Genomic DNA, 26,239 nt, shown 5'->3' on the forward strand with positions numbered 1-26,239 from the left:
CATATATATACATATATACATACATATACATACATTTATATACATATATACATACATATACATACATATATATATATACACATATATATTCATATACACACACACACATATATATAAAGTTAAATCAAATAGCGGTTCTAACAAATTTCAATGAGATCTTTGTAAATAATAAATCATTTTTGTTATGCTTCATCAATTTCATATTCTTCATACTTCAAATTTTTCAAAAACTCTTTGATAAATGAATTTGAAATATAATTCTACAACCATAGTCGTCAAAACCCTACAAGATCTATACATCTTCAGTCATTTCCTTTGTGAGATAAGAAAAAAGTAAAAGAACAACATATAGTGGAGCGTGTGAAAGCACATGGAAGAAGTGATTTTGAAAATAAGACAACAGCTGGTTTATCCTCTAGGCTCCAAATTTATGGAATAGAAGTAACTGGATTTTGTAATGCCCTTGTTTTTCCTTCAAATACTATTTGTATACTAGGTTACGACCATCAACTGAAAATGGGGGTCAGACCATTTACCAAAAGCTACCACTTTTATAAAATAGAGGTTTCTACTTTTGGCATAAAGTCACAATTTTGTAGAAAGAGTATAATAAAATGGTTATCCAACCCAAGTATCTTACTGACAGCTTTTTTATCACTCCAGCCACTTAGAAGATATCATTATCATCATCATCATCATCATCGTTTAACGTCCGTTTTCCGCGCCAGCACGGGTTGGACGGTTTTGACCGGGGTCTGGGGAGCCAGGGGCTGCCCCAGGCTCCAGTCTGGTCTGGGAGTGTTTCTACAGGTGGATGCCCTTCCTAACGCCAACCACTCCGCGAGTGTAGTGGGTGCTTTTTACGTGCCACCTGCACAGGTGCCAGGGGGGTCTGGCATCAGCCACGGTCGGTTGGTGCTTTTTATGTGCCACCTGCACAGAAGCCAGTCGGGGCGGTGCTAGCATCGGCCACGTTCGGATGGTGCTTTTTATGTGGGGTGGAGGGTGCAGAAATATAGGGGAGCACCAGTGGAGAGGGGTGTTCGGAGTGTTCATGTACTTGACTCAACAGGTCTCCTCAAGCACAGCGGGACGATCTGGGATCCGGAGTACTTTGAATGGGCAGGGGCTATGCGGAACTGATGCAGGAAGCAGCCCGATTCTTTGCAGTCACAGCATATCTCCAGAGATCTCGGTCCTTCGCCATTGCCTCAGTGAGGCCCAACGCTCTGAGGTCATGCTTGACTGCCTCATCCCATGTCTTCCTGGGTCTGGGGGGGGGGTCCAGCTGAGAAAGGTTCCACCAGTGAGAAGTGAGGGAGAGAAAGTGGGGGGGGTGCAGGTAATATAGGGAAGCACCAGCGGGGAAGGTTGGGGTAAGGAGGAACGATGACAGGGAGGGGTTGGAACAGGTTCGTAAGAGATAAAAACGTAGGATATCACGAGGGGGGGGGACTGGAAGGAGATAGCCGGTTGAGGCGGTGACAGATTCAAAACAGGAGGAACGTAAGATCAGTGGGGCGGTTGATGAGCTGCGGCGCTAGCTGCTTGTCTTGGTGGGGGGAGGTGTAGTACACAGTGAAAGCATGTGAGGAGGAGGGGTAGGAGGGAGAGACACGTAATGGTGGTGGGGGAGGAGGAGGGAGGAGGGCATATCCGGTGTAGATGGTGTGAACAGTGTTCACCGGTATTGGTGGTGGGGGTGGGAAAGGGCGGGAGCACCACGAATGGCGAAGATCGGATTAAACTTCATAGAGAAAGATAAAGATAGGGAAAGCGTGGCGAAGATCGAGTTAAACTTCGTATATAGATATACATATGGTGTTAGGAAGGGCAGGCATTAGGAAGGGCAGGCATTAGGAAGGGCATCCAGCTGTAGAAACTCTGCCAGATCAAGATTGGGGCCTGGTGCAGTCATCTGGTTCGCCAGCTCTCAGTCAAATCGTCCAACCCATGCTAGCATGGAAAGTGGATGTTAAACGATGATGATGACATACATACAAAAAGACATATATATATATACACACATTTATATAGGCACAAGCAAAGCTTTATAGTTGAGACCACATGTTTGAGAACCAGGAGTCCACATGTTTGTGTTCCACTGCATGGCACATGGGGCAAGTGTTTTCTACTATGGCCCCAGAATAACCGTATTTGAATATGTTTGACGTGTACCCTTGTCTCAACATCACATAGTGTTTATAAATGAGCATCACTGTCATACAATTGATGATGTTTATTTCAGGTCTTTTGTAAAAAAATAAAAATGTCTGGCCATGGGGGAAAATTGCTTTGCTTCGAAACAGATGAGGGTCAGCAAAAGGAAGGATATCTGACGATACAAAATCTGACACAGTGAATTCTGTCTCATTTCATTTTCTCTCAATATATCTTAGCCAGCTAGCAGTTATCATTTCCTCAAGTATTTTCAAAGAGTTTAAAAATACATATAAGTTGTTTCAGTCTTCCTGGTTGACTATTATACAAAAGCTTAACTTTTATATTTCTACATTTAACTTAACAAAATACTGGCATGAACAATTTTTCTACATAAATTACCTAACTTCTGTAAAACATGAAAGGATACACTTTTTTTTTTGTTTGTTTCTATTTCCCATAACATAAATTATTTCACTGACTTATATATGTGCTTTATCATATGCACATTTATGTAAACTTAGCCTTCATTGATACTGTAAATTAAGATCCGTTACATTCCATGCTGAATTATATCTTAATTTAACCTTCGTCGTTGTTCAACAAGCTGTGAAATTATTAATGCTTTTATTCTACTAACAAGAAAGGAAGAGGTCTATTTCCTGTTATTACGTAGGAAAAAAGTGAAAAAAAGCCATATAAATGTATCATGTTTATCCATAATTTTCTACAATTACAACACAGTGTTTGAACAGGTCTACAATTAGTGTTGCAGCATTTGAAAAGGTTTACACATAAACGAAAAAAATACACACACACACACACACACACACAATATATATATATTATTATATTATAAATATATATATCATATACAAAGGAGCATGAAACCTCACTGAAAACCTCTGAGATGATGCAGTGAATGTCTCCTAGTACGAAACAGTAAAAAATGTCAGACTGCTGGATTTAATATTTGTCATATATATCTGGTAAAATGTAGCAAGGACTCCCTTGAATAAAGAGATCCTTGTAGCTGCATGATAAACATCCCATAAAGTGTGTATTTCACCCACAGTGATGAATTTCTGATATGGTGTTTGTACTTCAACATTTGCAGGATAAGGTCTTGTATATCTCCCTTCTTCAATTTGAGTAAATTTTGTACACCATTAGCTAAACTGAATTATGGCATAACATTCAAACAGCATACACCTCTGTTTCTGTGTTTCTATAAAAACTGTCAATAAACCACCTCAAACATTCTCTGGTAAGGTTAGATGGTGGTGAATACTGAGGCCCGCCAGTATGTATATATATATACATACATAGGTGCAGGCATGACTGTGTGGTAAGAAGCTTGCTTCCCAAAAACATGGTTCTGGGTTCTGATACACTGCATGCCACTTTGGGCAAGTGTTTTCTATTACAGCCTCTCGAATGAATTTGGTAGATGGAAACTGAAAGAAGTCTATCATATATATATGTATACCTGTGTGTGTGTTGTGTGTATTTGGGTCTGTCCCCCATCACCACTTGACAACCAGTGTTGGTGTGTTTATGCCCCTGTAACTTAGTAGTTCAGCAAAAGAGACTGATAGAATAAGTACTAGGCTTAAAAAATAAGTCCTGGGGTTGATTTGTTTGACTAAAATCCCTGAAGGTGGTGCTCGAGCAAGGCATGGCTGCAGTCAAGTGACTGAAACAAGTAAAAGAATAAAAGAATATATGTGTGAGTGTGTGTGTGTGTGTGTGGGCATATGGCTTAGTGGTTATGGTATTACATTCACAATCTCTAGGTCATAGGTTTGATTTCTGAACTGAGGGGTGAGTTGTGTTCTTGAGCAAAACAACTTCATTTCAGATTGTTCTACTCTACCCAGCTGTAAATGAATCAACCCTGCGATGGAGTAGCCTTCTGATCAGGGAGAATGTTGGCCTTCTCATCTAACCAGCGAGGTGGCATCATTTTATAACTAAAGCAATGTGAAGCACATTGTGACTAGCAAAGTATAACAACATCCAGCAGTCTGGTTGATACTGTGGTATATAATAGAATAAAAGGATAGACAGGGTCAGATTATGATGTTTATATTTTTATACAACACATAGGGTGAGACGAATGAATAAAGGAACATGAAGCATAAAACAACAATATCCACAAAGTGATATTCATGATGGTGGCAAGATACACTAGTATATTTCAGGAGTTGAGGCACAATGGCCCAGTGGTTAGGGCAGCAGACTCATGGTCATGGGATCGTCAATTCGATTCCCAGACTGGGCATTGTGAGTGTTTATTGAGCGAAAACACCTAAAGCTCCACAAGGCTCCAGCAGGGGATGGTACCGAACTCTGCTGTACTCTTTCACCACAACTTTCTCTCACTCTTTCATCCTGTTTCTGTTGTACCTATATATCAAGGGGCCAGCCTTGTCACACACTGTGTCATGCTAAGTCTCCCTGAGGACTACATTAAGGGTACACGTGTCTGTGAAGAGCTCAGCCACTTACACATTAATTTCACGAGTAAGCTGTTCCGTTGATCAGATCAACTGGAAACCTCGTCATCATAACTGACGGAGGGCCATGGTGGCGATACTTCAGGAATATATATACAGGGTGTTGAAAAAGTCTCTCTGCAGTGAATTGTTTGATGACACCATCAACACCGAGAGATATTGCTCAGATATTGTCCATCCATTTGTAGGCCAACTCACTGAAAGTGAAATTAATAATGCATACTTTCAGCAAGATGGAGCTACAGTACATACTTCGTGCTACTTCAAGAGTTTTTCGGTGATCAGATTATTCCAAGGGGACTTTGGCCACCAAGATCACCTGATTTAACACCACCAGACTTTTTTTTTCTGGGGAGCAAGTAAAGGATCAGTGTACAAAAATTTCCCAAAAACCATTAATGAGCTAAAAGAAGCAATCATAATCTTCCCATGGTCCATACCATGTCAGATTCTCCAAGATGTATTTCAAAATATGTGTAGAAGAGTCAGCTTATGTATTGAAAATGTAGGACAACACTTTCAACACCTCTTATGAAGTTTCTTTAAAGTCTTGTAAAGTCTAAAATATTCTTTTGTAATCTTATACCATCTTATAAATATTTATTTTGTAATAAAACACTTACTGCGGAGAGACTTTCTGAACACCCTGTATGAGGTAAGTTCATAGTATGATATACTATAGTTGAACATGTAAATGCATGTCATCACAGGTAAAACAGTAAAACTATAAAAGAAAGTGTGCAGATACACACACACGACTGTTAAGTCCTAACAGAGCAGAGGTGCTCCACTCATGAGCAATACCTCTATCTATGGTTATCTAGGGCGATATTAATCAAAGTATCCCCTGGTGAGATTTGAACAACTGTGTAAAGGTTCTCTCATAAGTTCATTAGAAAAATGGTTAGAATCTTGTTTTACTATACATAATAAACTATATATAACTTCATAATGTTGTTTTATTTCTATATTAACACTTAAATAATCCAGCATAGAGAAATGAAGCAGATGAAGATAAAGATTCCATCAGCCTAACAAACAACCATGATCGTATTATCCCACAAGGGTAGTTGGACTTTCTATTTTAGTTTTAATGAAATTGATGATAACTGAAGATAATAAAGGTTCAGTGTGAAAGACAAACATAAAGAGGAAATTCAAGATTATCCATTCAACCATTGAAATGTTAAAAAAACCATTGAAGCATAAAATTTCATTGTTTCATTTCTATTCTTTTGTTTTTCCGAAGAAGGAAAGAAAGAAAAAAGATTCTTTCAATCAAATATTTAAATATAGGATCAAGTCTTTCTTTACGTAGATAAATAAACAAAAGATTTTAATGATGGTTTCTTGAAAACGGTGAAAAGAAATTAAGAGGAAACCTAAACTTTGCAAAAATGGGACAGTAGTAATTTCTGAGTTCAAATCTCACCAGTTAATTACTGGGGTTGATATAATCAACTATAAACACATCTAAAATTTAGGGTCTTGCAAGCAATTATTATTATTACTGTTAGGCAGTAGATCAGCAGAATTGTTTTTATGTCAGAAGGCAAAATAACCTGAAATTTTTTACCTAGCTCTATGTTTTGAGCTCAAGTCCTAACAGGCCTGACTTTGCATCAGATCCTTCTAGAGTCAATAACATAAAGTATCAACCAAATACTCGGTCAATTTAATTCACTTAAACCCTATGACCCCTCACTCCAATGACATGCTCTTGTATGAATTGGCAGAATTGTTAGCACACTGGGCAAAATGTTTTGTGGCATTTAAAAATGGATGCATCTTTAAATTCTGAGTTCAAATTCCGCTGAGATTAACTTTGTCTTTCATCCTTTCGGGGTCAATAAAATGAGTACCAGTTGAGCACTGGTTTCAATGTAATCAACTATACCCCTCCCCCAAATTTCAGGCCTTTGTGCTTATAGTAGAAAGGATTATTATTAAGGCAACAAACTGACAGAATTGTGAGGGTTTGGGGCGAAAAGCTTAGCAGCATTTCTTCCGGCTTTATTTGTTCTGAGTTTTCGTTCTTGTGGGGGTCTATAAATTAAATTAATAGGAAAGTGATAGAATCGATGTAATTGACTAACCCACTCCTGTTAAATTAATGCCCTTATCCCAAACTTTGAAACATTATTATTATTATGGTTAGTTCAAGTTGCTTGAAGTTCAAATTCACTTTTAATCCTTCTGGGTTTCAATAAAATGAAATACCAGTCAAGTACTGTAGTTAATTTAACTGAATAAACCATCGTCTAATTTTTTGATCGTGTGCTTAACATCAGAAATTGATTTAGCCTCTTATCCTTCCAGGGTTGATAAAATAAGTACCAGGTAAGAACTGGTGTCAATTTAATCAACTAACCCCATCCCTGCTTGTGCCAAAATTTGAAATTATTATTGCAGCGAGTTGAAATTGTACCAACGTCAACTTTGCTTTTAATCTTTCTTTACATCCTAAAACAAAGTACCAGTCAAGTACTGTATATGAAGTGATATTCAGTAATCCCCCCATTATCATGGGTGTCCCGTTCCAAAACCTCCCCCCATAGTTGACAATCTGCAAAGCAGAAACAATACTATATATATTTTTTTATTATTTTTATAATTTATATATATTTATTTTATTATAAATGCAAAACAACACCACAGAGGAATCAATGTAAGCTTAAATGATAAACCACAATAGGTGAACCATGATATGGTGAGGGATTACTGCAACTGAATATAACCCCACCACAAATATGTTGATTTTTCACTAAAAAATCATTGTTTATAATAAAGGACCACTTTATTAAGACATATTCTTCTAAAATGTACAATATGGGAAACAGTTTTGTTTTGTTACATGAAGCCATTTGACTTTTCTTATGTCAATAAATTATTCAGAAAAGCTTTCACGAATCCCCACATCATTTTATCATATTAATAGGTATCTTTATTTTTGACTGTGTGATTAAGAAGCTTGCTTTACATGGCCTCATGTTCACTTTCACTGTGAGGCTCCTTTGGCAAGAAACCTCTATTATCGCCTCAAGCCAACCAATACCTTGTGAGTAAATATGGTAGATGGGAGCTGTATGAAAGCCCATTGCATGTACATGCGTGTATGTTTGTCCCCTTATCACATAGCAATCGGTGTTAGTTTATTTATAGCCTTGTACCAGTTTGGCAAAAGAGACTAACTGAATCATCCTTCAAAACAGTGTCTCAGTCTGGCTGCCGTCCAATGACTGAAACAAGTAAAAGATACATAATCCCAACACTACCAAGTATTGAAAAAATAAATCTGAGAAAATCATAGAAAAAAAAAAACTGATAAACATTGAAAAAAAATTTTCATAAATTTAATTCCCAACAAAATCACATCTATTGATAAATTTCATTGTATGACAACCATTGATACATAGAGGCTTATACATAAGTAAAAAATAAAATTTCTAGTTGTTTAGTACAGAATAGCAAGCTGTATAGTGCTTAAGACAAAAGAAAAAAAGTACATAAAAAATTAAGAAAAAAATAATAACAGAAATAAGGGAAGATTTAAAACCACCATGTTAAAGCACAATTGATTAATGTATTGTGTCTTTTTTTGTATCCCTTATTACAATAGAAATAAATGATATTAATAGCATAAGAGAAAATACAATTGTTTAAAACTAAAATTATTAATGTAGGCAGATTTCTCTCCAGTTCTCATTATTTCAAGGTAATTAAGGTTTTGAAGCACTATCTAAAATATTTCTTTGTTGTATTTGTCAGATTCAAGCTGATATCCTGTAAGGAACATGCAATGTTTTTATAGAGAAATTATGTTCTTTAACAATATATAACATGCATATTTTCACATCAGTTTAAATATCAAGGACTACATTGTCTAATATGCCCTTCCTCTAATTAGCGAGTAGAGTATGATTTGAACAGGATTTAAGCTCCAATTTTTAGCAGTTTGGTAATTTTAGCCCTTCTGTTACCATATTTCTGTTAAAATGCACTGCTTCTGTTTAAATAATTCCAAAAATAACAAAGAGTTTAGTAAAACAGTTTTGTCATTATTAAGCTGGTGTTTTGAACACAAGCTAACATAAAGGTTTTAATTTCAATCACTTTAAAACAGTGAATTTGTATCACAGAACAAGGATGGTGTGGCCTTGAGGAGTGAAGAAGAAAGAAAAACATATTTTTATGTTGGCTGCAATGTCTATATATTTAACAGTACCTTTTTACCTCTGGTCTAACACATTTACAGCCAACCACTAAAAAGTATGTCAAAAACAATTATTTTTAAGTTAGGAAAGCATTGTATTTTTAAGTTTACTTTGGATTGTTTGTTTTCCTTTAGATTTTTACTCATCTATTTCTGTCATCCATTCAAAACTAACTACTTATGTTAGCTTTTACTTCTCTAACAAGCAGCATATAATGTTTGCTTGCTCATGGACACTTTAATCTAGTCAATCTATTAGACTTTAGTGCAAATCCATCAGATCAAATTCACTAAATCTCTCTGCATTTTACCTACTCTGGCAACTCTTAATAAACAATCAGCTAGCTACGTGTAGGAGTGATCTAAATTGCTTTTCTATTATCTTCCTATCCACCCATAATACAGAGGTGGCTAGCTGCAGTCGCATACATCTTCAACAATTGCAGCCAGTTTTCTTATTTGTTTTTATTTCCAAAGAAGAGAACATTTGCTCACACCTTACAGACATCCTCTTAGAGCAGGAAGATGACATTTATCTCTATGCCATTCATATATCAGCTCATACAGAGAAAAGAAAATTCACTGACAATATTGACTAAAAATAAAAAGGAGGAAAAAAAAGCAATGTTATGATTATGTATTTTGTAATTAGGTAGAGTATAATAATAATAATAATAACAATAATAATGTTAATTTTCTATTGAAGTACTCTATATGCCATTGAAGTAAGACAATGAATCCGGGACGTTTCTTGTGTGACCAGCATCATCAGCTAATAGTTGCTAAGCAACTATATTGATTTTATATGAATAGATCTGATAAAACTCAATTCATTCAACATATCTAATAAAGAAAAGTGAATGACAATATTCTTTACTTTTCACTGTCACTATGCTCAGGAGACAGAAAGAAATATAGGTAAAAATATTCAATGAACACTACTTTCTTTTAAGTATTCTAAATTTGTCACCAAATGATTGAACCAATAGACAGAGACTATCTTTTGAGAATATATCAACAATATTTTGGAAGTATTTTAATGTAGCGGTAGATATAAATAAATTAAAATAAATATACAGAGAGTGAAAAGAAGTTCCAAGTCCAAACTTTCATGTATGGGAATTAGTTCAGCAGCTTTTTGAAACCTAATTCTTATAGCTTTATTTGAAAAATAAGTGAGAAAATGGAAAGTCACTCAAAAGTGTATGTAAGCCCTGGGGTGGGGAAATAAAACATGTCAAAATTTTTTGGATCAATTTTTCTTATTAATATTTCTAAATAGAATTTTTGAAATATTTTATGTTTTTTCAAAAGAGGAAAAGAGAAAAAAAAAAAAATGATTAAAAACTTAAAAAGTTATTCTGCAGTAAAATATATTAACTCTTCTATAATCAAATTTCTCATGAAATACACACAGCATGTTTTTCAATGAATTTTAAAAACAATTTAGAGGGATTTAGTAAAAATAATTAACATTTTTCAATACAAAGCTTGATAATTGTATTGTCAGTACAAGTTCTTGCATGAAATTAGCATTGAAACTTTTACTTTAATCACGAACAATTCAAAATGACATTTATCAAAATCAACATTTTGGATAATCCATTCTAGATATTCAATGCCTGAAAGTAAAAGATCATAAATCTACTCAATCAGAACTCATCTGGAACTGAATATTTTAAGATACATTCCTGACGTTTTGAGACTTTTTTTGGGAGAGGCAGCTATTAACTGCCTTAGATTATTATAAGCTCAGTATATCATTATTTCATTATAATACATCTAATAAGTTGACCTGCTAACATTTTATAACCAAATTGAAGGAATTAGCTGTAACAGCATTTTGAATACACCCTACTAAACACTGCTTATCAGGACTGAACAGTTTGCAGAGTGTAGTTAGGATGTGAAGACAATTTGGAAGCTCACCATGCAATAACGTTTGTGTTAAACTGGGTAAAAATGTTATAGAAACTTATGAAGTGTTCCAGACTACTTATGGGTTAGCTTGTATAAGACAAGCATCTGTTTTTGCGAGCACAAGTAAGTCCTAGTAAGTAGGAAGGTAGACAATCTCAAACGCCTTCAGGTAGATGGCCCTGCTCGATCTGTAGGAAAGGTGTAGGTAGAAACTCTATAAGATGCACCAAGTGTAAGCTATGGACACACAAGAGGTGCAGCAACGTCAAGGGAAGGCTAACTAGGAAGATAGTTTTTGTATGTGGCAGATGCTCAGGAGCAATAAACACTGAAAATGCTCTGAGACCAACTTCCGTCACTTTCCAGGGAGAAAAACTAGAAATAGTTGATAGCTTCCATTACCTAGGTGACCAAGATCAACATGAATGGAAATTGACGCTGTGATTCAGTGCTGGTGGCACATAAGAGAACCATCCGAACGTGGCCGTTGCCAGTGCCGCCCTGACTGGCTTCCGTGCCAGTAGCACGTAAAAAGCACCATCCGATCGTGGCCGTAGCCAGCCTCGCCTGGCCTCCGTGCCAGTGGCACGTAAAAAGCACCATCCGATCGTACCCGTTTGCCAGCCTCGCCTCGCCTCCGTGCCGGTGGCACATAAAAAGCACCATCTGACCGTGGCCGTTTGCCAGCATGGAAAGCGGACGCTAAACGATGATGATGATGATGATTGAATTTTATAAAACTGATAATCAACTTAGATTTAATCGCCATGAATACAATTTATTCGGTAGTGGTTCAGATCGAACAGAGTTAGATGGGAGTTTCTTTAGTGTAAATGTTGTTGTTGTTTAATTTCCGATCAGTTCTGAAGGAGTTAATGTATGATCTATTACTTTTAGGCAGTGAGTATCTGGAATACAATATCCAATGAGCTGATATTTACAAATGATTTTATCTTCTCAAGAGAAAGAAGAAAATCCATTAGAAGAGTATTGGCTTTGTTTAAATGGTTCCATTACAGTGATACCAGAATACTGATGGAATATTATAGAACTAGAAATTACAAAATAAAGATTCACAATTTAAATAAAATAGTGTAACATCATCAACATCATTATCACTAGTAGTTGTTCCATTTGTTGTCCCATACTTCCCTGCTTGAATGAGTTAGATGTAATTCATTGAGGCAGATTTTCTACAGATGGATGCCCTTCCTGTTGCTAACCCTCACTTGTTATCAAGCAATGTAATATTTTCCCATTATTGCTTTTATAAAAACTGGAATAAATGGCACTGCTTGTATGACAGTGACACTCGTTTATAACTATCACAGATTGTGATGTCAAGAAGGCACACACAGATACAAATACCCACACACATGATGGGCTTCTTTCAGTTTCCCTCATCCAGATCCACTTATAAGGTTTTGGTCAGCTTAGGGCCATGGTAGAAGTCACTTGCTCATGGTACCACATAGTGGGACTGAATCCAAAACCATGTGGTTTGGGAAGCAAAATTCTTAACAATAAAAACATGTCTGATAAAATTAAAAAATGATTCTGAACTTAAGCAAATGAGTATCTAAAAAAAAATTTTTTAATTCTCTTATTTTGAGAGATGAATTTTTAAAAAAATATTTACACCTACATAATCTTTCAATCGATTTCAGATCTGACTGTCATCAGTTATCTAATTCCTGAACGTCTGCATAATATCAGACCATTCACATCGGAGAATAACACACATGATGATGACTGGAGATGAAAGTGATTGAAACTTAGTGCACATGTGAATATTAAAAGAAAAATATTCCTCTCTAAAGATGTTAATAGTCCAAAAACTTCTAATGTTATTCACATCAATTTATCTCAGACATTTAGACATGTAATGAATATATATTATGTTATCTCAGGGATATTTTGCAATAACTTTCCCAAGTATAGTTAACCATGTTTTCGTTGTTCTGTTGTAATAAATTGATTTTACAGCTGGATGCACATCCTGCTGTTAACTTCTCAACTGTGAAGTAGTAAAAGAACTAGGTGTGTGTGTGCATGTCTGTATGTTTCTCTCTCTCTCTCTCCTCTCTCTCTCTATATATATATATATATATATATGTGTGTGTGTGTGTGTGGTGTGTGTGTGTGTGTATCTGTTTTTCTGTCTCTCTATATGTACTTAGTATTCTGTCAGGTGAGATTGATGTGTAGTGAATCTCAAGTCACAAGAAAAGAATTCTATTTGAATAAACCATATCTGCTACAATATGCAATGTGTATCGCTTCCTCGAAAAAGTTATGTTGTCAAAAGAAAGAAGAGAAGAGCAATTTTTGAACATACTTTAAATATCACACACACGTAATATTTCTAAAATTGATTTTTTAAAAAAAATGGGGAATGTTCTCCATCAGCCAGAGTCAAATTGAAGTGGTATTTATTCTTGTAGATGAAACATTGCTTAATGTTTCTAGTAATACATTTCATCAAAACAGAGAAATGAATATAATGTAACAGCAAGTAATTTCAAAAATTTGAATTGTAATCTGAGGACACATGAAATCCTTCAAATTAGAAAATATATGAAACAATGAAAAGGAAGGTAAGTCTTCTAAGCAAAATATTACAAGCATATTATTATCACTTAAAAAAATTAAGATATCATGAAGTATCTGCATGTCTTATAATGTAGTTAAGAATTTTGCTTTGCATCATGGTGGTTCTAGGTGTGATCTTATTACACAACATTGTATGAAAGGGTCTTCTCAGTAGTTTCTTAATAACAAAACCATGTTATTGATGTTATAGAAAATTGGTAAATAAAAAAGGTTGCAGGCAGAACCATGTGATTTTGGGTTTGTTTCAACTGCATATCACCTTGGTCATGTGTCTTCCATTAAGCTGCTTTAGGCTGATGATCAATACTTTGTGAGTGAAATTTGGTGAATAGAAACTGGAGAGAAGCCTTTCATACATATATACATATGAATGTATGTATGTACAAACATATGAACAAATGCATGTATGTACAGACAAATGTATGCATGTGTTTGTATGTGTATAGAAGCATTCATACATGTACACCGTGCATGTCTATACTGTGCTCCATAACTTGCTAAACAGAAATTGATAAAATAGACATTGAAATACAATGCTTGGTGTAGTTGGCTAAAACTCTAGGAAGCAGTGTCTCAACATGATTGCAATCCAAAGTTTGAAGCCAGAAAAAAGAATAACAAAAAGGAAGAGATAGTTAAGTAGCACTACTGAGAATATCATTGCAGACAAATAAATACCACAGAATTCCAGTTATCTTTCGATTACCTGACATTCTGATTAGCATGCATACCCACCCATAAATTCTTGGATAAATGAAAATACAAGAAAATGAACTTTAAATCACTAAAGACCTGTCAATCCTCTTTACGTCTGATAATAGAGACTCTAGTAATATACTCGACAACAAAAGCAAAACTAGGCTCCACACTAAAAGACTAAATAGTGAACTAACAAGATTATCTGTGCATTAGCACAGATACTTAAGAAAACAATGGTAAGTGAAATACCAAATATCTTTACACGATTTTCATCTCCTGAAGGAAAAGAAAATGATAAAAGATAAAAAGTATTGTATTAGAACATTTATTAGCTCCATAAACAGTTCGTAAGTGGAACAAATTGGTTTGCTGTCAGAAAGAAAATGTTTAAAGTTTTGGACACTGTCCTTCATCAGAAAATTGTTTTTCTTTTATTTTTTCTTTCCCTCTCCACATCATTTCATTCCACTTTTGAACCATTTATCATCACCAATTAATTGCCAACCATCACTAATGAATTCTAGTTTCCTCATCTCCTACTGTTTACTTTATTAGCTATGTAGGTTATCAGTAACATATTGGATATATTAGTCTTTAGAAATGAATTTTTAATAACAATCAGTTAATAAAGAAGAAACAAAGAAACTACACCGTTGAAAAGAAGGGAAAATAGCAAAGCTTAATGGGGATTTTGTTTCCTTTGTTCTTTTTCAGCTCTAGCAAACTGTATTATGATTATTATAGCCAGCCAGCCAGCCATCTTCTCTGCCCTCTATGCCTCGGAAGGTTTCAGAGGAAGACCTTTCAAGTACTTCTTCTATAGGGTCTTATTAAAAGTAACCGTCAACACTTTCTGGCCAGATTCTCAGGCATGACCGATTGACACTATGGATGTTATCCAATCACCTTGTACTCGGTCTTCTCCTAAGCATAAACAATTTCTAAGTATAAACAATGAAACTATTTAGATGGTGTCAATGTTTACATTCACTGTAAAGGCATATTCTGGCCATTGTACAGTTTGCTATGTAAAAGAGCAGGGGAATAACTAGTTCATTTGGAAACAAGAGTTGGCTACATGAAGGGCATCCAGTCAAAGGAGATCACCTAAACAGGTCTTGTTTAAGCCATGTTAGCATAGAAAATGCAGACATAAAAACAACAATTACACACACACACAAGTCGAGTAAAATCATGGCTCTCCATGCATACAGGCATGTCCTCTACTACATCCCTTTCTTAGCTGAAAGATCCTAGTCTTTTGGGCTTGTAGGTGCTGGTGCTACGATAAAAGCACCTATACTGGTGGTTACGTTAAGAGCATCTGGTACACTCTGTAAAGTAGATGGCATTGGGAAGGGCATCCAGCTGAAGAAACCATGCTAAAACAGACAAATGGAGCCTGGGCAGTTCTCCAGCTGGCCAGCACCTGTCAAACTGTCCAACCCATGCCAGCATGGAAAACATGCTAAATGATGATGAAACACACACACACTATTATACACTTGCATCATAAACACACATGCTAGCATAAAAAATGCAGACGTAATAATGATTGATATATCTATACAAACACATGCACTTGCACACCTGCAATTACATGTATTATACACACACACACACACACACACACATCATCATCATTTCAATGTTTACAACGTTTGCAATGGGATCAATTATGTGTTTATAGGTCTTTTTCCTATGCTAGCATGGGTGGATAACAGTTACTGACTGTGTGTGAGTAGAATGCGCATATATCCAGTCAGTAATAATGGTTCATTTTTACTATTAATCATAGGAAATAAAATTTCTAATTCAGTAGAAGTAGCTCTATAAAAAAAAGTTAAAAAAAGTAAAAACAAAAAACAAAGAAATAAAAATGACAATTCACAGAAATATATTTTATGAAAGCAAGTGTTGATGGCAAAGCAGTAAATATGGAAGCATTAAGATGTTTGTACTTTGTAACCTCATGACCAACCCTGTAGAAGAAAAAATAAATAAAAGTCATCAGAATGAATTAAAACAGCTTAATCTGTATAGCTGATGTTTTTTGAGAAATGGTGGGCAGGTTAAGAAGAAAGTTTGAAGGGAAGGCGGGAGAGAGAGAGAGAAAGAAAGTGTGAGAACAAGAGAAATAATGATAGAGTAATTGAAAAGCACGAGAGAGAGAGAGAGAGAGAGAGAGAGAGAGACAGGGAGGAAAAAGAGAGAGGGAGAGAGAGAAGAGAACACCTGTTTTGTAGATGTTGACAAGTTTTCAATCTGTATTTCTTTAGATCCTTGGTATATAATAATAACTAATAATGAGTTACTCTGTAAATATATCAGATGAAAATGTTAAACATATCCTTCCTATGTCAATATGTAAAACAAATTAAGAAATAACTTAAGAGTTTGCAGAATTGAAGGCTTGAAATATATTACTGGTAGGGGGGCAGGAAACATTTTTGGTATTCCTCATCACCAACAACAGCCAGTGATCATCATGGATATTACAAAATAATAATAATAATAATAATAATAATAATAATAATAATAATAATAATAATAATAATAAAAATAATAATAATAATAACAACAACAACAACAATAATAATAATAATAATAACATGTGACTGGAGTAGTATGAAAAATAAAATGAATAAAATGAGTAAAATAATATGAAATAAAAATATTAAACAAACAAACAAAAACAAACAGAAGTCACTGACCTAACTTTGGCACCAACATTGAAGCCTCCCAGGAATTCAAGAGTTTCATCCTCTCTCACCTGGTCGAATTTCAAAACAAAAAATAACCAATATTAGCTTTATAGAATATCCAAGACCTTACTAATGTAATTATATATGGAACCTAAATAAAGCTTTCTTATTTGAGGTCTTTCTTGTCATTAGATTTCATTAAAAGGATAAAATTAAAATGAATCCATTATTTATATTAATTTTGAAATTACTATAAATATAACTTCAGTGAAGTTATATATATATATATATTTTTTTTCATTTTTAGAATACTAACAGATTAAATTTTGACAATAGGATTTATGTTTTCACTAATAATTGAAATACAAGTGATACAAAACAGTAGAAATTTGTCTATACATTATTAAATTGAGATCTAGTTGTCTTTTTAAACAAATCCCTTCTTTGGTAATAAACATATTTGATTTATTGGCTTCATTTTGGTGCCAAAGTTTATCCAGTAGACAGAGCCCAAGTCTTTACTTACTGAGTGGTTTAGACACTCAAAAACAACAAAAATAAAAACAAACAAAATGAGAAAAATGAAGAAAATAAACCCAACATCTTTATCTTCAGTCTAGATTGACACTGCAGTTTCAAAATAAATTATGTTCAGAATACATTAACATATATGTAAATGTAAAATAAACATCTTCCATCCATGTTTTCTGCAAAAAGAAATATTTATCTGACTAGTAATCCAAGTATCTAAATACTATATGATTTCATATAGTATTTATAATATTTTAAATACATATTAGATATTAGTAGATATATATCGTATTTTTTACATGCAAAGTTTCAGTCTTATTCATGGTACCTTGAGCAAGCTCTGGGACATCCAAAGCCTTGCAAGTGGATATGGTGGATAGAAGCTGAAAGAAGCTCCTCATGTATATATTTACATATATATATATATACAGGTGTTTGTGCATGGGTTTGTGTTTGTGTTCCTGTCTCCTTGTCTTGACATCATGCAACTTTTACAAATAAACACTACCATCCTACAAGTGGCATTTTTCATGTCTCATTTGTTTTCACAGAAAACATGTCAAATCAGAAGGAAATATTACTTTGTGTTGCAATCTGAAAAGCATTAAGCCATAGAAAATTTTACATCACCTCACACCACGTAAATAGATATACACATAGAATACAACTTCAATAATAAAATCTTTTGAATAAAATTTAACCAAAAAAGGAAATCCACACAATGCTATATTGGAAATATTAAGAATAATTCTAGTAAAAGGCAAATTATATCTTACTCCCTCAATATCCCGAATATTCTGTACGCCACAATAACAATGAATGATATTCCCACCACATAAAAACAACAAGGCTTTAAGTATATCCTATCGATGCACTGTGCATACACAGTGCCCCAAGTCGCATCGGGTGTTTGGTGCATGGCGGCGACACGCTCGTGCATCATCCGATGCTTCTGCTGACGTTGGGTGGGCACCAGCAATGTCAACTTGTCTATTCCATCCAGTACGAGAGGAACCGTGGGATCAGAGCAATGATTTGCATGCTTGTTTGATAGAGTGGTGGTGCCAGGCTGCCTCTGAGTGATAATGGCTGAATGCTTCTAAGCCGGAACCATTTTCTGCGAAAACATGTCCAATCAGAGGGAAATATTACCTTATGTTGTAATCTGAAAGGCATTAAGCCATAGAAAATTTTGTTTCGATGAACTTTGTCTGACCCACACAAGCATGGAAAAATAGGCATTAAAATTATGCTAAATGAATGAATGAGTATCTTTGAGGAGAAATAATCATTTCTTACATCTAAGCACCATGGTACAATTTATAGAAATGGGAAGAGTTGATTGTGTCATCCCCAATAGTTTCCTGAAACTCTAGTTTATTGACCCTGGGGAGATGAAAGGCAAAGATAACCATGGAAAGATTTGAGCCCAGAATGCAAACATTACCACTGGAAGAAGCTTCTGCATGGTTATGCCACTTGTTAGTAATAGCAACCAGATTTCCTACAAACTACATCTTATTGTCTTGAAAAAGAAAATAGACATATTTTATTGTGTCGTCCATGATACACAGTTCTTGAAAATATCACTAGGAGAGTGTGGCTTGAATGTTGGTAATCGATGGACTCCTTAGTCAGGGTCAAACTGAGGCTGAATAACAACAACATTGGTCAAATATCAGTTTTGTTTTACATAAACAGTTTTTAGAAATGTCATATGTGTGTGTGTGTGAGTGGAGCGGAGATACATCAACATGTAATTAATAATTAAGAAGTTGAAAATGCATTAATTTTACTGAATTTATACAAATCACTTGAGTTGTTTACACATCCCAAAGATATTAGGTATGTAAGAAATAACAAAAGAAGAAATATCAATGATAGATGGTTCTAGAAAGTGTAAAGGTTAGCAACTACAATTTCACAAATGCTGAATGCTCTGGGAGTTTTGCTGAATTCCTGTTTAACCTTTTCAATATCAACCTGCTTGAAACTATCTTCTAATGAACCTTTCTGTAACCATTATCAAGTAGCTGGAGGGTTTTAATAAAGCAACAAACTTTTCACTTGGTGGTGTATTAAGCTAATGCTTTGAACATAAATTAACAGTAAATGGTTATTGTATAGAATTATAATGGGGCATAAATTTGAATACTAGTCACTATAAAATGGGTATTTCATTATGTATACTGTTTATATTATTCAAATTGGTGATTTCATCTTGGTTGTTACTTTCACTATGTTTCGACTGTTCTACACTAAAGCCTTCTTCAGGTGTCTTGTATTGAACTCGGTTGTTGCTTTGGCATTTCGAACCTAACCTTTTCTTTGATCCATGGGGGGTATATTATCAGGCTCTCAGCATTTGGTGACATTTTTGCTTTAGTTGATTTTTGTGAATTACCTTAGTGCCTTGCCTGGGATTGAACTCAGAACTTCTAGGTGACTGCACTGCCTTAACCAACATCTTAGCTGTTGAAAAACCAGGGACAGTCTCAGGTGTTTAGTATCAAAAGGGGCTAACGGGTTCAAATTGGAATCCTTATTTTCTCCTTCTCTCTTTCTGTTACAAGTACAAAATTGATTTTCTGGAATCGTTGGTTCCAAAGCTTCTCTGGATTACTGCTTTTTCTGAACCAGGAGTGATCACTTTGCTCAACACACTCTAAATTAAATAACTATTAAATTTACTTACACAATTAAATGAACTACAGCTACCTATACATCATCATCATCATCATTGTCTGCTTTCCCTACAGGCATGGGTTGGACGGTTTGACTGAGGATTAGCAAGCTGGGAGGCTGCACCAGGCTCCAATCTGATCTGGCAAGGCTTCTACAGCTGGATGCTCCTCCTAATACCAACCACTCTGAGAGTGTAGTGGGTGCTTTTTACATGCCACTGGCATGGGAGCCAGTCAGGTGGCACTAGCATCGACCACGCTCAAAAGATGCTTTTATGTGCCACTGGCATCGGTCATGCTCAAATGGTGCTTTTTATGTACCACTGGCATGGGTACCAGTCAGGTGGCACTGGCATCGGCCATGGCTACAATACATAAATATAAATTATACAAGTTTATTAACAATTTACTGTGGAAGGCACTAGTCTGGTGGCTGCAGGAATTCGAAGTTCCCTCTTGTAAATTAGTGCAGATTGTAAGAAGTTTTTTAGACTATCATTGTTTGGAAAGTCAGTGTTACCTGTGCTACATGAATATTAGTAAGAAAGTTAGCAACAAGTTTCAATTAAGTGAAAATTAATCAGTATCCAAAACACTATTTTAATATATTGATGATTCATCCATGAAACCAGTTCCCTGTGATTGCTTACTCAATCTGTAAAATATAGCACCCAAACATCCCTAAAATAACACTTGACTAAAAAAAAAAAAAAGAAAAACATGCAATAATGTAATTTTAGATACACTGTGTCTAACTAAAAGAAGATATGGTCATACCTGGAGTGCCTTTGCTCAGAAGGTCAAACTAGAAGCTAATTAACATGATGTTAAATGGCTATGATGATGATAAATTAGAAAGTTTGCTAATTTAATAAATCTTTAAAATTATTGATTATTTTGAAAATTAAAACATGAAGAACAGTGATTTCTTGTTTAAAATATTGAATGCTATACTAAAAAAGAACACGAAATTCTCTCTTATTATGCAGAAAGAAATCCAATGACAAACATGTTCAAAGAAAAGAAACTTAAATCCTTTAAAATCTCCTGAAATCTCCATATCTTTAAAGTAATATTTCTTGTAAACAGTAAAATTTCCCTAACATCCAAAACATTGAACCTGTTTAGTAAACTCAAAATAGCTTGAGTTTGTTGTGAATTTTCTTTCCATCAATAGCAACAGATACATGGAGTGCCTTTGCTCAGAAGGTCAAACTAGGAGCTAATTATATATATATATATATATATATATATATATATATATATATATAATATACGTATTGGGTGTTTGGTCTTTCAGATTCTAAACTATGACAATATTCATGATAGCAATATAGTTCCACATAGTTCAAGTGTAGAATAACTGCTGCATACTGTGTGCCAGAGGAATAATAATGTATTACAGACACAGAATACAACAAAGAGAAATACTTGCAAAATCTTTGACTTAAAAAAAGATGTTGTCTTGCACAGCAACCATATACAAAAATAATAATGTAACAAGATAGATGGAGAGAGAAAATGACAGAGAAAGAAAGGGATAAGAGAAAGAGGGAAGGTACAATGGTGCAAAAAAAGTGTAAGACTTGAAAAAAATCAGAACCAGCATAATTGAAGAGGGATTTTGAAGAATAATGTTGAGTATGAACTGCAAGGCAAACATCAAAGTACATGGTAATGGTCAAAATATATGACAAAGATTGAAGGACAAGAGGGAGGCCTTGTACAAAATCGAGATGAGAGAGAGAGAGAGATGAAAGTATAGCAAAAGTCTAAGTACAAGAGATAGTTCAGAGTAAAAGCAATGTAGTAAATAGTGAAACATCAAAATACCAGTGAGATAGAATGAGCAAAATACAAGAGGAATACAAAAGTGCAGAAGAGAGAGTATGAGTTAGAAATCAAAGTACAAATAAAGAAATCAAAGTTGAAATGAAAGATGTTGAGAGGAAGAAAGTGAGATATTGAGAGTACAAGACAGGTGAGGCTAGAATAATTTATGCCAAATGAAGGAAGGGCACACACTATGACTTTTACAGAACTTCCAAGATGGCTGTGTAGGGGTGAAGTGGACAGGCTTTGGGCTTCTACACAGTTTGCATCTGCTCAATTTCACTCAAAGGTTTTTGTTGATGCCAAGGTTGCAATAGCAGACACCTGCTCAAGGTGTGCAGTAGGGCTTGAAATTGGAACCATAGAGAGTAGAATACAAGAGAATAAAATGTATGTATCTATCAGTGAGATAAAAGAGAAGTAAAATAAGAGAAAGTAAAAATACGAAGCAATAATAAGTGCATATATTATACATAAATACAATCTAGATAAACAATACCTGCTTGTATATTAACACAGAGATGACAAATTATAACTGAAAATGAATAGCACTGCAAAATAGAAAAATGTGGTTAACTTTATTTTTACATCTTGTTTTGAATAATTTAGGAAGCTTTAAAGAAACATTGGACGTTATCACTTCTGTTACATTGTATCACCGCTATTAACGAGAATGTAGAATTATTACTGCTACTATCATCACTACCACTACGAGCAACACCTATATCACCATATGAAGTGGTATTATATATTTTACACAAGTAATAAGCATTATAGACAGGAATGAAGGAAGAAAGATCTGTCAAACAATAGACAATATTTTAGCAATTCTCATTTGTATTTGAGCTTGGCCATACAAGCCAATGATAGAACTTTTGTGAAGGTAACCACCCTGCTAAAAAATAGTAACAAAGTTTCCATCAAATTACACTGAATTATGATGCAATTCTAGATACACAAGAAAACAAGGGTTTGCTCATGAATGAAATGCCTTTTATCAGAGGACAACTTTGTACTATGATCCAGCAACATTTTGGCTTTAAATAATTGTGGGAAAAAAGCTGTGGGTTACCGAAGTAAAAAACAAGAACCATTCTACCTTTGATAAATATTGTCCTAAACAAAGATATTTAACTTCATCTGTATTTGTTTATTCCAAAACACTTTTGGAAGTCATACAGAATCCTAGTATTCTAAAAGGAATTTTAGGTATCTAGAAAAGAAACTTTAGTACCAGAATAAAATAATTCCAATGCTTAGTTTTATATCAGTGTAAACACAAGACTATCATTGTTTCAAAAGAGAATTGAAATTTATGTACGAATATCAAATACAAACTATTTTTGCTTTTATTGCTAAATTTGTCAGAGACAATTTCATTTATGAATAAAACTTTTCATTTGATGTAAGAGATGGACAGAAAAGTTGTAGTTTTTCTAGTGAAAACAGAAAAATTTGACTATCTAAATTCTTAGTTATATACTCAGAAGAGAAATAAATATCAGTCAACATTTTCACAGTGGCTTTATATGAGTGTGTATGTAAGTGTGTCTGTGAGTGTGAAAATTTCCAACATTTTAAATATAAACACAGGATTGAATGATTTAGAAGGCTAATTCAAAGGATAGAATTTGAATTAATATCGAGAAGAACATTTTATGATTAATTATGAGAGAGATAATAGAGCATGTAATATAGAAAATGTGTTATTAAGATAATAGCACTCAAGCCATCAGTAGACAGAGAAACTGTCATCATGGCTTGCTTGTATACAAAATAGATTAGCTAACAAACTAGATTTGTTTTTATGACACACTACAGCATCATTTCACTGATTAATGACAACGATTAATTAGAAAGAATTTACTAATCATGTTAGTAATTGGATAGCTCCACTAGTGTTCATAATAATTATAGCCATAATGACAGTAAATTGCATGTTTTTAATTCCATTACTACAAAAGTACTTAGGTGAGAAAGAGGCAACTAGAGCTGCCTCCTCCCTCAAAATAGTTAAAGCCCTCAACTAGATTTCAATTTAAAATGCAAATAAAAAGATGAGAAATCAGAATGGATTTCATGCTCTGGAACATAGTAAAGCAATGATTCAACTAAAGAAATCGAGTTATAGTTAAGTAATTATCAGAGTCTATTTTATAAAACTGTTTTTATGTTAATGATAATTACACAAGCTAAGTGAAGATATGAATGCAGCTGGATATTATGTAGATAAATATTCTGCTTGCCATGACAGAATCAATGCAAGCATTTGAACGGGGGTGTTTGAATAAAATAGTTCATTTCTAATATGTAAGTGGTGTAGATCTCTTCATTACAGGAAAGATATGGGGAGAAAAGCTAATTCAATGCTACTTAATCCACTTCAAATAGTGTGTGCACAAAAGGTGTAATGGAATTTCAAGCAAACCAAGAGAGTGAGCATTAAATGCCACGATAAAAATGTCCAAACTTTAAAGATATTATCAGAATTAATTGTTGCTTTCAAATATCAGATAACATTCCTTATCTCAATTGCTTTCTCGCAGCAGAAAAACTAAAAGGAAAATAGAGATTGAAGCTTCTACAAAATTCAGAAAACCAATTGCAATTTTTTTTCTGTATGTTTTTTAGCGTAGGAGTTTCTTTCTTACTGTCTATTGTATTTGCCTTCTTGTCTATATTACTGTTTCTCTGCTTAGGCTGTATACTAAACAATATACATATTCATTCAAGCTTAAAACTTTAGTTTCAATAAAAACCTATATCAATTTTGCTCAAACTTTGAAGGCTATGGAAATCATTTGTTTGTTTCAAATGAAAATGTAACACTTTTAAAGCAAAACAAAACTAAGATAAAAAGGTTTTGGTTGGAGAATTTATTTAAATTTTGCTACAGATTTATTAATCAAACATTAACAAAAAAAGTCAGCTGAATCTGCTTTTTATATTTTAATAGCTTTCTTGTTTATGAATATGTATATAAAAAAAAGACACAACTTATTTATGAATATATATTGTTGAAAATTACATATCAGAGAAAAGTCCATTTTGTGGGCTTCATTTATCTCATGGATTTAGAGTTTTCTCTCAGACTGCTCCACTCAACATATGCTGATAAGGCTTTCACCAAAGCACATCCTATCAAATCTAGTGGCACATAGCTTAGTAGCTAGGTTATTAAACTCATGATTATTAGATTGTGGTTTCAATTCCTGGGTGAGGCGATGCATTGTGTTCTTGAACAAGACACTTCATTTTATGTTGCTCCAGTCAACTCAGCTGGCAAAAAATGAGTAATCATGTGAAAGACCAGCATCCTGTCCAGGGGGAAAAACATATGCGCCACAGAAACCAGGAAGCTGGCCCTATGAGTCTACACAATAAAAAAAAAGCTCAGGATTCACTTGTGTTTCCTACCAACTGCATTTTTCTCAGTATATTAATTATCTAGTGTTTCTTCTATTCGTAGATAAGACTACTTGTCATTCCTTTTTCTTTTTATTTCTTAATTTGTCTTATATTTGTTTAAAGGTGGGTGCTGAGCACATGGCTTCCACAGCCCAACTGACACTAGTGTGACGGATGCAGTTAATATTCTTCTTGAACAGCTGCAAGTAAATGGCTGCAAGAAAAACAAGTGCAAGATGGGGACATCAGAGTGTGGCATTTTTGCAAGGAGGAATTGCAAATATTGTTTCACATATGATCTCAGCATGGTATAAACACAATATATGTGTGAGAAAATATTGAGAAACAAGAGTTCCTGAAAGGAATGTCACAAAAATAGTAGTCAGAGTAGGAGAAAAGGAACCAGTATATATGTTGGTCAGAGGGTGAAGTGTATATAGTGACTTCATGCTAATTATTTGATGACCTTTCTTTAGATTCAGTCTAGTATATGTAGCAGCAGCACTGTCCAAGATGTAGGAGCAGTACTCCACTGTCAGTTACAGCTGCCCTTTGTAGAAGGTCAGTGGTTGTTAAAGGCTGAAGTATTTTCTGGCCTTGAAGAAAAAGGCAAATCTTTGTCAAGTAGCCTTTGGCATGTGGAGCTTATATGTAGGGCAAGAGAGATCCTCAATAATGAAATGGTCAAGCATTTATTAGCAGTTTGAAGAGTTCTAGCTGCAGGTTTAAGTGGGGACACAATATTTGCTTGGTATGTATCATGTCTTTTACTTGTTTCAGTCAATGGACTGTGGCCATGCTGGGGCAATGCCTTGGAGGGTTTAATTGCAAACAACCCCAGTATTTATTTTTAAGTTTGATACCTAGTCTGTTGGTCTCTTTTGCCAAAATGCTAAGTTACAGAGATGTAAACAAACTCTCACCCTTTGTCAAGTGGTGGTGGGGACAAACACA

At 34.5% G+C, this 26,239-nt stretch overlaps 1 long non-coding RNA gene across 1 annotated transcript in view; it reads right to left on the reverse strand.

Moving 5' to 3' along the window:
- LOC118766381 overlaps positions 1 to 18,217 on the reverse strand; it is a 23,753-nt gene extending 5,536 nt beyond the window's left edge. The window contains exons 1-2 of the long non-coding RNA XR_005002315.1: positions 18,026 to 18,217; positions 10,744 to 10,756 (exon numbers count right to left, since the gene is read on the reverse strand). This is a non-coding gene — a long non-coding RNA (uncharacterized LOC118766381). The remainder of the gene's footprint in view (positions 1 to 10,743; positions 10,757 to 18,025) is intronic.
- Between the last annotated feature and the right edge of the window lie 8,022 nt (positions 18,218 to 26,239).

The sequence above is a fragment of the Octopus sinensis genome, linkage group LG15, assembly GCF_006345805.1.
Source record: "Octopus sinensis linkage group LG15, ASM634580v1, whole genome shotgun sequence".
Lineage (NCBI taxonomy): Eukaryota > Metazoa > Mollusca > Cephalopoda > Octopoda > Octopodidae > Octopus > Octopus sinensis.